Here is a 12,182-nt window from a genome sequence, read left to right as displayed (position 1 = left end):
CTCCCAGCATGCCTGGACAGTCAGTGGCTGTCCGGAAATGCTGGGAGTTTTTGTTTTGCAACAGTTGGAGGCTCCGTTTTGGAAACACTGCTGCACAATACGTTTTTCATTGGGGGGGGGGACAGTGTAAGGGGGTGTATATGTAGTGTTTTACCCTTTATTTTGTGGTAGTGTAGTGTAAAGTTTTAAGGGTACATTCGCACTAGCGGAGGTTTACAGTGAGTTTCTCACTAGGTGTTTGCGCTGCAGCGAAAAATTTGCCGCAGCTCAAACTTCAAGTGGGAAACTCACTGTAAACTCTACCATGTGAACTATTTTACTCTTTTTGGAAGCATAGAGATCCTTTTTCTTCCCATATTGCTTTAAAATGGTGCTCTGCTTAATAATGTGGAACACCCACCTTTACTAGTTTTTCCTTAAATTGTGCTCACAGGCAATCTAATTATCACAGGTGTTCGAGATTGTTTTCAGTGATCAAAAGGGCCCTTAGATACATCGACGATATTTGGATTTTTTGGAATGGGGACACTGGTGTATTTAAAGAATTTGTAGCCTCACTTAATGACAATCAGATAGGAATGAGGTGTACCCTGGAGGAAGGAGGTCAACAAAGTTCCTAGATTTTAACATATATATCGACCAAGACAATAAGATACAAACCAATATATTCCGCAAACCCACATCAACCAACAGTTTTTTGCACTGGAACAGCTGGCACCCCTTATCACTACGGAAAAGAATCCCCATATGACAGTACCTCAGGGCAAGACGCAACTGCTCTGAGGAACAGAATTTTGTCATTGAAAGTGATAACCTCATGTCGAGGTTTCAGACTAGGGGTTACCACAAAAAATATTTGCGGAAAGCTTACAACAGAGCACGACAAAGCAATAGAACAGAATTACTTGGTCCTACCAACCCCAACAACACTGAATTATCCATCATCAGGCATGTAGGCACATATGATGCATATTCCTCACAAATTCACTGTATTTTACAAATATATTGGCACATTCTACAGTCAGACCCGGACCTTTCTGACAAGATAGGCACCAGACCCAGTATAACATACCGCAGAAGACCTAATTTCCGAGACCTTTTGGTCCATAGTCATTTCACTGTAACAACATCGAGTGATTGGACCTGGTTACCACAACCCCCACCTGGCTCTTATCCATGTGGTCATTGCTCCATATGTAAAGTCCTTCCCAAAACTAAGTCATTTACCGACCCAGTGGATGGAAGAATATATAGGATTTTGGACTTCATTAATTGCAGCAGCAAGAATGTACTCTATGTAGCGAGCTGCACTTGCCCAAAATTGTACGTGGGTAAAACAACACAAGAATTAAGACGACGCCTAGACAAGCATATGAGTACTGTCACGATGCCGGCTGGCAGGAGGTGGATCCTCTGTGCCAGAGAGGGATTGGCGTGGACCGTGCTAGTGGACCGGTTCTAAGTCACTACTGGTATTCACCAGAGCCCGCCGCAAAGCGGGATGGTCTTGCTGCGGCGGTAGTGACCAGGTCGTATCCACTAGCAACGGCTCAACCTCTCTGACTGCTGAAGATAGGCGCGGTACAAGGGAGTAGACAGAAGCAAGGTCGGACGTAGCAGAAGGTCGGGGCAGGCAGCAAGGATCGTAGTCAGGGGCAACGGCAGGAGGTCTGGAACACAGGCTAGGAACACACAAGGGAACGCTTTCACTAGGCACAAGGGCAACAAGATCCGGCGAGGGAGTGCAGGGGAAGTGAGGTATACATAGGGAGTGCACAGGTGAAGACACTAATTGGAACCACTGCGCCAATCAGTGGCGCAGTGGCCCTTTAAATCGCAGAGACCCGGCGCGCGCGCGCCCTAGGGAGCGGGGCCGCGCGCGCCGGGACAGGACCGAGGGAGAGCGAGTCAGGTACGGAAGCCGGGGTGCGCATCGCGAGCGGGCGCCACCCGCATCGCGAATCGCATCCCGGCTGGAGGCGGTATCGCAGCGCACCCGGTCAGTGGGTCTGACCGGGGCGCTGCCGTAGCGAGGATGTTGCGGGCGCTCCGGGGAGGAGCGGGGACCCGGAGCGCTCGGCGTAACAGTACGTAACAGTAGACCCTTGGGTCTCCCCCTCTTCTTAGAGCCTGAGAACCTGAGGACCAGACTTTTATCTAGGATATTGTCCTCAGGTTCCCAGGATCTCTCTTCAGGGCCACAGCCCTCCCAGTCCACTAAAAAAAAGGTTTTTCCTCTGACCTTTTTGGAGGCCAGTATCTCCTTTACGGGGAAGATGTCTGAAGAACCGGAGACAGGAGTAGGAGAAATAAGTTTGGGAGAGAAACGGTTGATGACGAGTGGTTTAAGAAGAGAGACATGAAAGGCATTAGGAATACGAAGAGAAGGAGGAAGAAGAAGTTTGTAAGAGACAGGATTAATTTGGCACAAGATCTTGAAAGGACCAAGATAGCGTGGTCCCAATTTGTAGCTGGGAACACGGAAGCGGACATATTTAGCGGAGAGCCATACCTTGTCTCCGGGAGAAAAAATGGGGGGAGCTCTTCTTTTCTTATCAGCAAACTTCTTCATGCGTGATGAAGCCTGTAAGAGAGAATTTTGGGTCTCTTTCCATATGGTGGAAAGATCACGAGTTATTTCATCCACAGCGGGCAAACCAGAGGGCAAGGGAGTAGGGAGGGGGGGAAGAGGGTGACGGCCGTACACCACGAAAAATGGGGATTTGGAAGAAGATTCAGAGACTCTGAAGTTGTACGAGAATTCGGCCCATGGAAGAAGATCTGCCCAGTCATCCTGGCGGGAGGAAACAAAATGCCGTAAATAATCACCCAGGACCTGGTTAATTCTTTCTACTTGCCCATTGGATTGAGGATGATAAGCAGAAGAAAAGTTTAATTTAATCTTGAGTTGTTTACAGAGAGCCCTCCAGAATTTTGACACGAATTGGACGCCTCTATCCGAGACGATCTGCGTGGGCAACCCGTGAAGACGAAAAATGTGTACAAAAAATTGTTTTGCCAACTGAGGCGCTGAAGGAAGACCAGGAAGAGGAATAAAATGTGCCATCTTGGAAAATCGATCAACGACCACCCAAACAACAGTGTTGCCACGGGATGGGGGTAAGTCTGTAATAAAGTCCATACCAATCAGAGACCAAGGCTGTTCGGGGACAGGCAGAGGATGAAGAAGACCAGCAGGCTTCTGGCGAGGAGTCTTATCCCGGGCACAGACAGTACAGGCCTGCACAAAATCAACAACATCCGTTTCCAGAGTCGGCCACCAATAGAAACGAGAGATGAGTTGCAAGGATTTCTTGATGCCCGCATGGCCTGCGAGATGGGAGGAGTGACCCCATTTGAGGATTCCGAGGCGTTGGCGTGGAGAAACGAAGGTCTTCCCTGGAGGAGTTTGCCTGATGGAGGCTGGAGAAGTGGAGATCAGGCAGTCAGGAGGAATGATGTGTTGCGGAGAGAGCTCTACTTCCGAGGCATCCGAGGAACGAGAGAGAGCATCGGCCCTAATGTTCTTATCGGCAGGGCGAAAGTGAATTTCAAAATTAAACCGGGCAAAGAACAGAGACCACCTGGCCTGGCGAGGGTTCAGCCGTTGGGCAGACTGAAGATAGGAGAGATTCTTGTGATCGGTGTAAATAATAACTGGAAATTTTGATCCCTCCAGCAGATGCCTCCATTCCTCAAGTGCTAATTTAATGGCCAGTAGCTCTCGATCCCCGATGGAGTAGTTCCTCTCCGCCGGAGAGAAGGTCCTAGAAAAAAAACCACAAGTAACAGCATGCCCAGAAGAATTTTTTTGTAGAAGAACTGCTCCAGCTCCTACTGAGGAGGCATCAACCTCCAATAGGAAGGGTTTAGATGGGTCAGGTCTGGAGAGCACGGGAGCAGAAGAAAAGGCAGACTTGAGCTGTTTAAAGGCCTCTTCCGCTTGAGGAGGCCATGACTTAGGATTGGCGTTCTTCTTGGTTAAAGCCACGATAGGAGCCACAATGGTGGAAAAATGTGGAATAAATTGTCTGTAATAATTGGCAAACCCCAAAAAACGTTGGATAGCACGGAGTCCGGAGGGGCGTGGCCAATCTAAGACGGCAGAGAGTTTGTCTGGGTCCATTTGTAGTCCCTGGCCAGAGACCAAGTATCCTAGGAAAGGAAGAGATTGACATTCAAACAGACATTTCTCCATTTTGGCATAAAGTTGGTTGTCTCGAAGTCTCTGAAGAACCATGCGGACATGCTGGCGGTGTTCTTCTAGGTTGGCAGAAAAAATCAGAATATCGTCCAGATACACAACAACACAGGAATATAAGAGATCACGAAAAATTTCATTAACAAAGTCTTGGAAGACGGCAGGGGCGTTGCACAGGCCAAAGGACATGACCAGATACTCAAAGTGTCCATCTCTAGTGTTAAATGCCGTTTTCCATTCGTCCCCCTCCCTGATGCGGATGAGATTATAAGCACCTCTTAAGTCCAGTTTGGTAAAGATGTGGGCACCTTGGAGGCGATCAAAGAGTTCAGAGATAAGAGGTAGAGGGTAGCGGTTCTTTACCGTGATTTTATTAAGTCCGCGGTAGTCAATGCAAGGACGTAGGGAGCCATCTTTTTTGGACACAAAGAAAAATCCAGCTCCGGCAGGAGAGGAGGATTTGCGGATAAACCCCTTTTTTAAATTTTCCTGGATGTACTCAGACATAGCAAGAGTCTCTGGGGCGGACAGAGGATAAATTCTGCCCCGGGGTGGAGTAGTGCCCGGGAGGAGGTCAATAGGACAGTCATAAGGCCTGTGAGGAGGTAGAGTCTCAGCTTGTTTTTTGCAAAACACATCAGCAAAGTCCATATAGGCCTTAGGGAGACCGGTTACAGGGGGAACCACAGGGTCACGGCAGGGAGTACTGGGAACCGGTTTAAGGCAGTCCTTGAAACAAGAGGTACCCCAGCTCTTGATCTCCCCCGTGGACCAATCCAGGGTTGGGGAATGGCGTTGGAGCCACGGTAGTCCAAGGAGAATTTCGGAAGTGCAATTGGGGAGGACCAAGAACTCAATTTTTTCTTGATGAGGTCCGATGCACATTAGAAGGGGCTCCGTGCGGTAACGTATGGTACAGTCCAATCTTTCATTGTTAACACAATTGATGTAGAGGGGCCTGGCGAGACTGGTTACCGGGATGTTGAACCTGTTGATGAGAGAGGCCAAAATAAAGTTTCCTGCAGATCCGGAATCCAAGAAGGCCATAGTAGAGAAAGAGAAGGTAGATGCAGATATCCGCACAGGCACAGTAAGACGTGGAGAAGCAGAGTAGACATCAAGGACTGTCTCACTTTTGTGCGGAGTCTGCGTGCGTCTTTCCAGGCGGGGAGGACGGATAGGACAATCCTTCAGGAAGTGTTCGGTACCGGCACAGTACAGGCAGAGATTCTCCATGCGGCGTCGTGTCCTCTCTTGAGGTGTCAGGCGAGACCGGTCAACTTGCATAGCCTCCACGGCGGGAGGCACAGGAACGGATTGCAGAGGACCAGAGGAGAGAGGAGCCGGGGAGAAAAAACGCCTTGTGCGAACAAAGTCCATATCCTGGCGGAGCTCCTGACGCCTTTCGGAAAAACGCATGTCAATGCGAGTGGCAAGATGAATGAGTTCATGTAGATTAGCAGGAATTTCTCGTGCGGCCAGAACATCTTTAATGTTGCTGGATAGGCCTTTTTTAAAGGTCACGCAGAGGGCCTCATTATTCCAGGATAGTTCAGAAGCAAGAGTACGGAATTGTATGGCGTACTCGCCAACGGAAGAATTACCCTGGACCAGGTTCAGCAGGGCAGTCTCAGCAGAGGAGGCTCGGGCAGGTTCCTCAAAGACACTACGAATTTCCGAGAAGAAGGAGTGTACAGAGGCAGTGACGGGGTCATTGCGGTCCCAGAGCGGTGTGGCCCATGACAGAGCTTTTCCAGACAGAAGGCTGACTACGAAAGCCACCTTAGACCTTTCAGTAGGAAACTGGTCCGACATCATCTCCAAGTGCAGAGAACATTTGTTACGCCGAGCGCTCCGGGTCCCCGTTCCTCCCCGGAGCGCTCGCCTCATCTTCGTTGTTGCAGCGCCCCGGTCAGATCCACTGACCGGGTGCGCTGCGGTCCCGCCTTCAGCCGGGGTGCGATTCGCGATGCGGGTAGCGCCCGCTCGCGATGCGCACCCCGGTCCCCGTACCTGACTCGCTCTCCCTCGGTCCTGTCCCGGCGCGCGCGGCCCCGCTCCCTAGGGCGCGCACGCGCCGGGTCTCTGCGATTTAAAGGGCCAGTGCACCAATGATGGTGCCTGGCCCAATCTTCCCAATTAGCTTAATTGGCTCCCTCCTGTGCACTTCCCTATATCTAGTCACTTCCCCTGCACTCCCTTGCCGGATCTTGTTGCCTTAGTGCCTAGTGAAAGCGTTCCCTTGTCTGTTCCTAGCCCGTGTTCCTGACCTCCTGCCGTTGCCCCTGACTACGATCCTTGCTGCCTGCCTCGACCTTCTGCTACGTCCGACCTTGCTTCTGCCTACTCCCTTGTACCGCGCCTATATTCAGCATCTTCAGCAGCCAGAGAGGTAAGCCGTTGCTAGTGGATACGACCTGGTCACTATTGCCGCAGCAAGACCATCCCGCTTTGCGGCGGGCTCTGGTGAAAACCTGTAGTGGCTTAGAACCGGTCCACTAGCGCGGTCCTCTCCATCCCTCTCTGGCACAGAGGATCCACTACCGGCCAGCCGGCATCGTGACAGTAGATCCGGCCATGGATCCCGCTGAACTTCCTCTGTCAGTTGTCGCTGACCTCACCACGGTGGCCGCCCAGCAAGCCCGACTGATCGCCCTTCTAACCCGTCAGCTGTCGGAAATGTCCACCATTTCGCACCAACTTCAGTCGCAACTTCTCCAGCAATCTTCTCCTCCGCCAGCTCCTGCACCTCCTCCGCAGCGAGTGGCCACTCCTAGCCTCTGCCTGTCCTTGCCGGACAAATTTAATGGGGACTCTAAGTATTGCCGTGGCTTTCTTTCGCAATGTTCCCAGCACTTGGAGATGATGTCGGACCAGTTTCCTACTGAAAGGTCTAAGGTGGCTTTCGTAGTCAGCCTTCTGTCTGGAAAAGCCCTGTCATGGGCCGCACCGCTCTGGGACCGCAATGACCCCGTCACTGCCTCTGTACACTCCTTCTTCTCGGAAATTCGAAGTGTCTTTGAGGAACCTGCCCGAGCTTCTTCAGCCGAGATTGCCCTGCTGAACCTGGCCCAGGGTGTTTCTTCCGTTGGCGAGTACGCCATTCAGTTCCGTACTCTTGCTTACGAGTTGTCTTGGAATAGTGAGGTTCTCTGCGCGACCTTTAAAAAAGGCCTATCCAGCAACATTAAAGATGTTCTGGCCGCACGAGAGACTCCTGCTGACCTACATGAACTCATTCACCTTGCCACTCGCATTGACATGCGTTCTTCCGGATGGCGTCTGGAGCTCCGCCTGGATATGGACTTTGTTCGCACGAAGCGTTTTTTCTCTCCGGCTCCTCTCCCCTCTGGTCCTCTGCAATCTGTTCCTGTGCTTCCCGCCGCGGAGGCTATGCAAGTTGACCGGTCTTGCTTGACACCTCAAGAGAGGACACTACGCCGCATGGAGAATCTTTGCCTGTACTATGCCGGTACCGAACTCTTCCTGAAGGATTGTCCTATCCGTCCTCCCCGCCTGGAAAGACGTACGCTGACTCCGCACAAAGGTGACACAGTTCTTGATGTCAACTCTGCTTCTCCACGCCTTACTGTGCCTGTGCGGATATCTGCCTCTACCTTCTCCTTCTCTACTATGCTCTTCTTGGATTCCGGATCTGCAGGAAAATTTTTTTTGGCCTCTCTCATCAACAGGTTCTACGTTCCTGTGACCAGTCTCGCCAGACCCCTCTACATCTATTGTTTTTACAATAAAAGATTGGACTGTCTCGTACGTTTCCACACAGAACCCCTCCTAATTTGCATCGGACCTCATCACGAAAAAATTGAGTTTTTCTTTCTCAGGTTCTTTGGCCCCAAGAAGAGGGGGAGACCCAAGGGGGGGGGTACTGTTACGCCGAGCGCTCCGGGTCCCCGTTCCTCCCCGGAGCGCTCGCCTCATCTTCGTTGTTGCAGCGCCCCGGTCAGATCCACTGACCGGGTGCGCTGCGGTCCCGCCTTCAGCCGGGGTGCGATTCGCGATGCGGGTAGCGCCCGCTCGCGATGCGCACCCCGGTCCCCGTACCTGACTCGCTCTCCCTCGGTCCTGTCCCGGCGCGCGCGGCCCCGCTCCCTAGGGCGCGCACGCGCCGGGTCTCTGCGATTTAAAGGGCCAGTGCACCAATGATGGTGCCTGGCCCAATCTTCCCAATTAGCTTAATTGGCTCCCTCCTGTGCACTTCCCTATATCTAGTCACTTCCCCTGCACTCCCTTGCCGGATCTTGTTGCCTTAGTGCCTAGTGAAAGCGTTCCCTTGTCTGTTCCTAGCCCGTGTTCCTGACCTCCTGCCGTTGCCCCTGACTACGATCCTTGCTGCCTGCCTCGACCTTCTGCTACGTCCGACCTTGCTTCTGCCTACTCCCTTGTACCGCGCCTATATTCAGCATCTTCAGCAGCCAGAGAGGTAAGCCGTTGCTAGTGGATACGACCTGGTCACTACCGCCGCAGCAAGACCATCCCGCTTTGCGGCGGGCTCTGGTGAAAACCTGTAGTGGCTTAGAACCGGTCCACTAGCGCGGTCCTCTCCATCCCTCTCTGGCACAGAGGATCCACTACCGGCCAGCCGGCATCGTGACAACATTGTGAAAGAAAGCCACGGCAAAACTTAGAGTCCCCATCAAATTTATCCGGCAAGGATAGTCGTAGGCCTGAAGCGGCCACTCGCTGCGGAGGAGGTGCAGGAGCTGGCGGAGGAGATGATTGCTGAAGCTGTGGTAGTAGCTGCTGTAGCATCACGGTCAGTTGAGACAGCTGGTGGCCTTGTTGCGCTATCTGTTGTGACTGCTTGGCGACCACCGTGGTGAGGTCAGCGACAACTGGCAGAGGTACTTCAGCGGGATCCATGGCCGGATCTACTATCACGATGCCGGCTGGCAGGAGGTGGATCCTCTGTGCCAGAGAGGGATTGGTGTGGACCGTGCTAGTGGACCGGTTCTAAGTCACTACTGGTATTCACCAGAGCCCGCCGCAAAGCGGGATGGTCTTGCTGCGGCGGTAGTGACCAGGTCGTATCCACTAGCAACGGCTCAACCTCTCTGACTGCTGAAGATAGGCGCGGTACAAGGGAGTAGACAGAAGCAAGGTCGGACGTAGCAGAAGGTCGGGGCAGGCAGCAAGGATCGTAGTCAGGGGCAACGGCAGGAGGTCTGGAACACAGGCTAGGAACACACAAGGGAACGCTTTCACTAGGCACAAGGGCAACAAGATCCGGCGAGGGAGTGCAGGGGAAGTGAGGTATACATAGGGAGTGCACAGGTGAAGACACTAATTGGAACCACTGCGCCAATCAGTGGCGCAGTGGCCCTTTAAATCGCAGAGACCCGGCCCGCGCGCGCCCTAGGGAGCGGGGCCGCGCGCGCCGGGACAGGACCGAGGGAGAGCGAGTCAGGTACGGAAGCCGGGGTGCGCATCGCGAGCGGGCGCCACCCGCATCGCAAATCGCATCCCGGCTGGAGGCGGTATCGCAGCGCACCCGGTCAGTGGGTCTGACCGGGGCGCTGCCGTAGCGAGGATGTTGCGAGCGCTCCGGGGAGGAGCGGGGACCCGGAGCGCTCGGCGTAACAAGTACCATTCGGACCAATACAGACACTCCCATAGCCAGACACATGAGGCTAGTTCACAACAACCAGATGGACCAGATAAAATTCTGGGGCCTCCGCCAGATTAAGATGGGAGAAAGAAAGGGAGATGTAGACAGGGTGCTCTTGAGAGAAGAGGCAAAATGAATTTATAGATAAAGTAGGAGTCCAATGGGACTCAATGAAGGCTTCTCATTTACACCCTTCTTGGAATGACTTTTTACATTAATTAAATACCAACTGAATAAGGTTCTTATTAAACTTATTGAACACATTTTGTTAGGACCATCAGCTCAGACTTATCGACAAAACAAAGATTGGCATTAGAATTAACACTAAACACATTGTGACCCATAAAATCAATAAAAAACATCATAGGACACATGTTAGACTCCCAGCACCATGATCCACTATACTAATAAGGAAGGAGTGTCCAGTTTCACATTAATGACAAATTTATCCAAGAGTGAATTAGATTTATGAGCCAATCAGCTTATATGTATGGTTCATTTTAGTTCATAACAATAATATCTAACAATACAGTTTACATTTATACTTACCAAGCTACTGCTTACTCCTATGTGTTCGTGGTGAGTTCTCAATAGGGTATAATTCAGATAGCCCTAGAATATAAAGAACAAAGAGTATTGTTATAATCAATTAATATTAGATACATTAAATATAACTTTAAAATTAAAGGACAATGTACAAAACAATGTACATAGTATGATAGAGCTCCTAATTGATAATAGCTTCCCTTATCTTATCCTACATGCTCCACATTTTACACCTGCACTAGATTCTATATTAAATATATGCATATAATATTTTATACTTGCATTAGATACCATATTAAATATATGTATATCATTATATTGCATATTTTCACAAATATATTGTCATCATAACCTCTATATACTGGACATAGCGGACCATCAATAGGACCACCACATCAACTAATAACATTATCACAAATTATGAACAACAGATGTGTATTGGAATATAGCCAACTCCCCATACCATATACCTGGGTTGGCAAGAAATAATTAATTAAATATAGGGGCACCCTGTTTTTTTAAACAGCCTAGTTTAATCTAATAGACATATAGAAAAAATTTCTAAGTCCATAGACATGCGCGATATCAAGGGGTACCTGACGCAGACGCAGTCATTGAAATACACTGAATAACTTCTAAGTGCTAAAGCATGCGCAAATCTAACCCGGAAGTGGGTCAAATGAGATACAAAACCGGCTCTCCGGAGCATGCGCAGCCGCAGTTACTCACCCGAACGGAATATCAGCTAAATCCACTGACATGCGCGGTGCAGGGTATTCAGGTGATGTGCACGATTGGACAATAGAACTTCAATCGTGAGATGCAGTCATATGACCCCTCACGCATTGGACAGAATGAGTGGAGCTGTGATGTGTGCAGTTACCATTGGCTAGCCCTGATGCGCACATTGATGCGGTACTGGGCAACGTCACAAACTAAGCATATATAAGTCTGACAGTCCGGTCTCAAACAGCCATTAGCCGATTCCCTTGAGAAAGTCAGCGTTGTTGACGAAATGTCGGGGGGGGGGGGGGGCTAATTGAGATTTGTTTTAATATCAGACCTATGTCCTCATAAACAGCAATCAGCACATCCAGAGCAACTGTACCTATCGGTTAACACAGTCGGTGTTACCTAGGATGTGCTGAATTAAACAATGAACACAGTCTGGAATTTTAAACCAGTTTGTTCAATAAGTTTATCCATTGGATTTTAATATGAGTAACTAATAAAGATATTTTTTAAGGGGGGATTTCTAGTTTAGGGCTTACCCCTTGGGAATTTTTTGGTAACAAAAGAGCCCTGAGACACAATGCCATCAATGAGTTAAACTGAAAAACAAAATATTTAATCTTTGTGACACTTAAATAGAATTTGCATCATAATTTGGAACAGGGTGTAAACATTACAGGGGGAATTTATCAACCGGCATGCACCTGCAAAATTGTGTAGGCAGTGTTTTTTTATTCTGCACGTTGACATGCACCGAAATTATAATCCAATTTTGCACTATTTGTATGATGCCTGAGCTGGCTTCCTCGTTTTCTGTTGCACAATTATTTTTGTAGAAAGGTACTCCAGTGACCAGTAGGAGTAGGAATGTGTGTGAGCTTTTCACCCTTTTTTGCACTATCCAGGGGCTTCCTGTCATTTGTGCAAATGTATGCAGTGACATGCGCATCATAATATATTTTGCACAGCAACTGGAAAAAAACACACACACTTGTGCAGCAGGTGTCAGATTGCACAAAAATCTGCGACAATGATCCCCATATAGGCTTAGGTACAGTGGCTCAGAAAGCAGTATTA

The 12,182-nt window shown here is 50.0% G+C and overlaps 1 protein-coding gene across 2 annotated transcripts in view; it reads right to left on the bottom strand.

The window, feature by feature from the left end:
• LOC130276162 (caveolin-3-like) overlaps window positions 1-12,182 on the bottom strand; it is an 82,869-nt gene that overhangs the window by 6,756 nt on the left and 63,931 nt on the right. For both annotated transcript variants that reach the window (XM_056525137.1, XM_056525138.1), the window contains exon 3: window positions 10,377-10,439. The gene's annotated coding sequence lies outside the window, so the exon portion shown is untranslated. The remainder of the gene's footprint in view (window positions 1-10,376; window positions 10,440-12,182) is intronic.

The sequence above is a fragment of the Hyla sarda genome, chromosome 6 (genome assembly GCF_029499605.1).
Source record: "Hyla sarda isolate aHylSar1 chromosome 6, aHylSar1.hap1, whole genome shotgun sequence".
NCBI classification, from domain to species: Eukaryota; Metazoa; Chordata; class Amphibia; order Anura; family Hylidae; genus Hyla; species Hyla sarda.
Note: the sequence above shows the minus strand (reverse complement) of the source record. Positions and strands in the feature narration are given on the sequence as shown.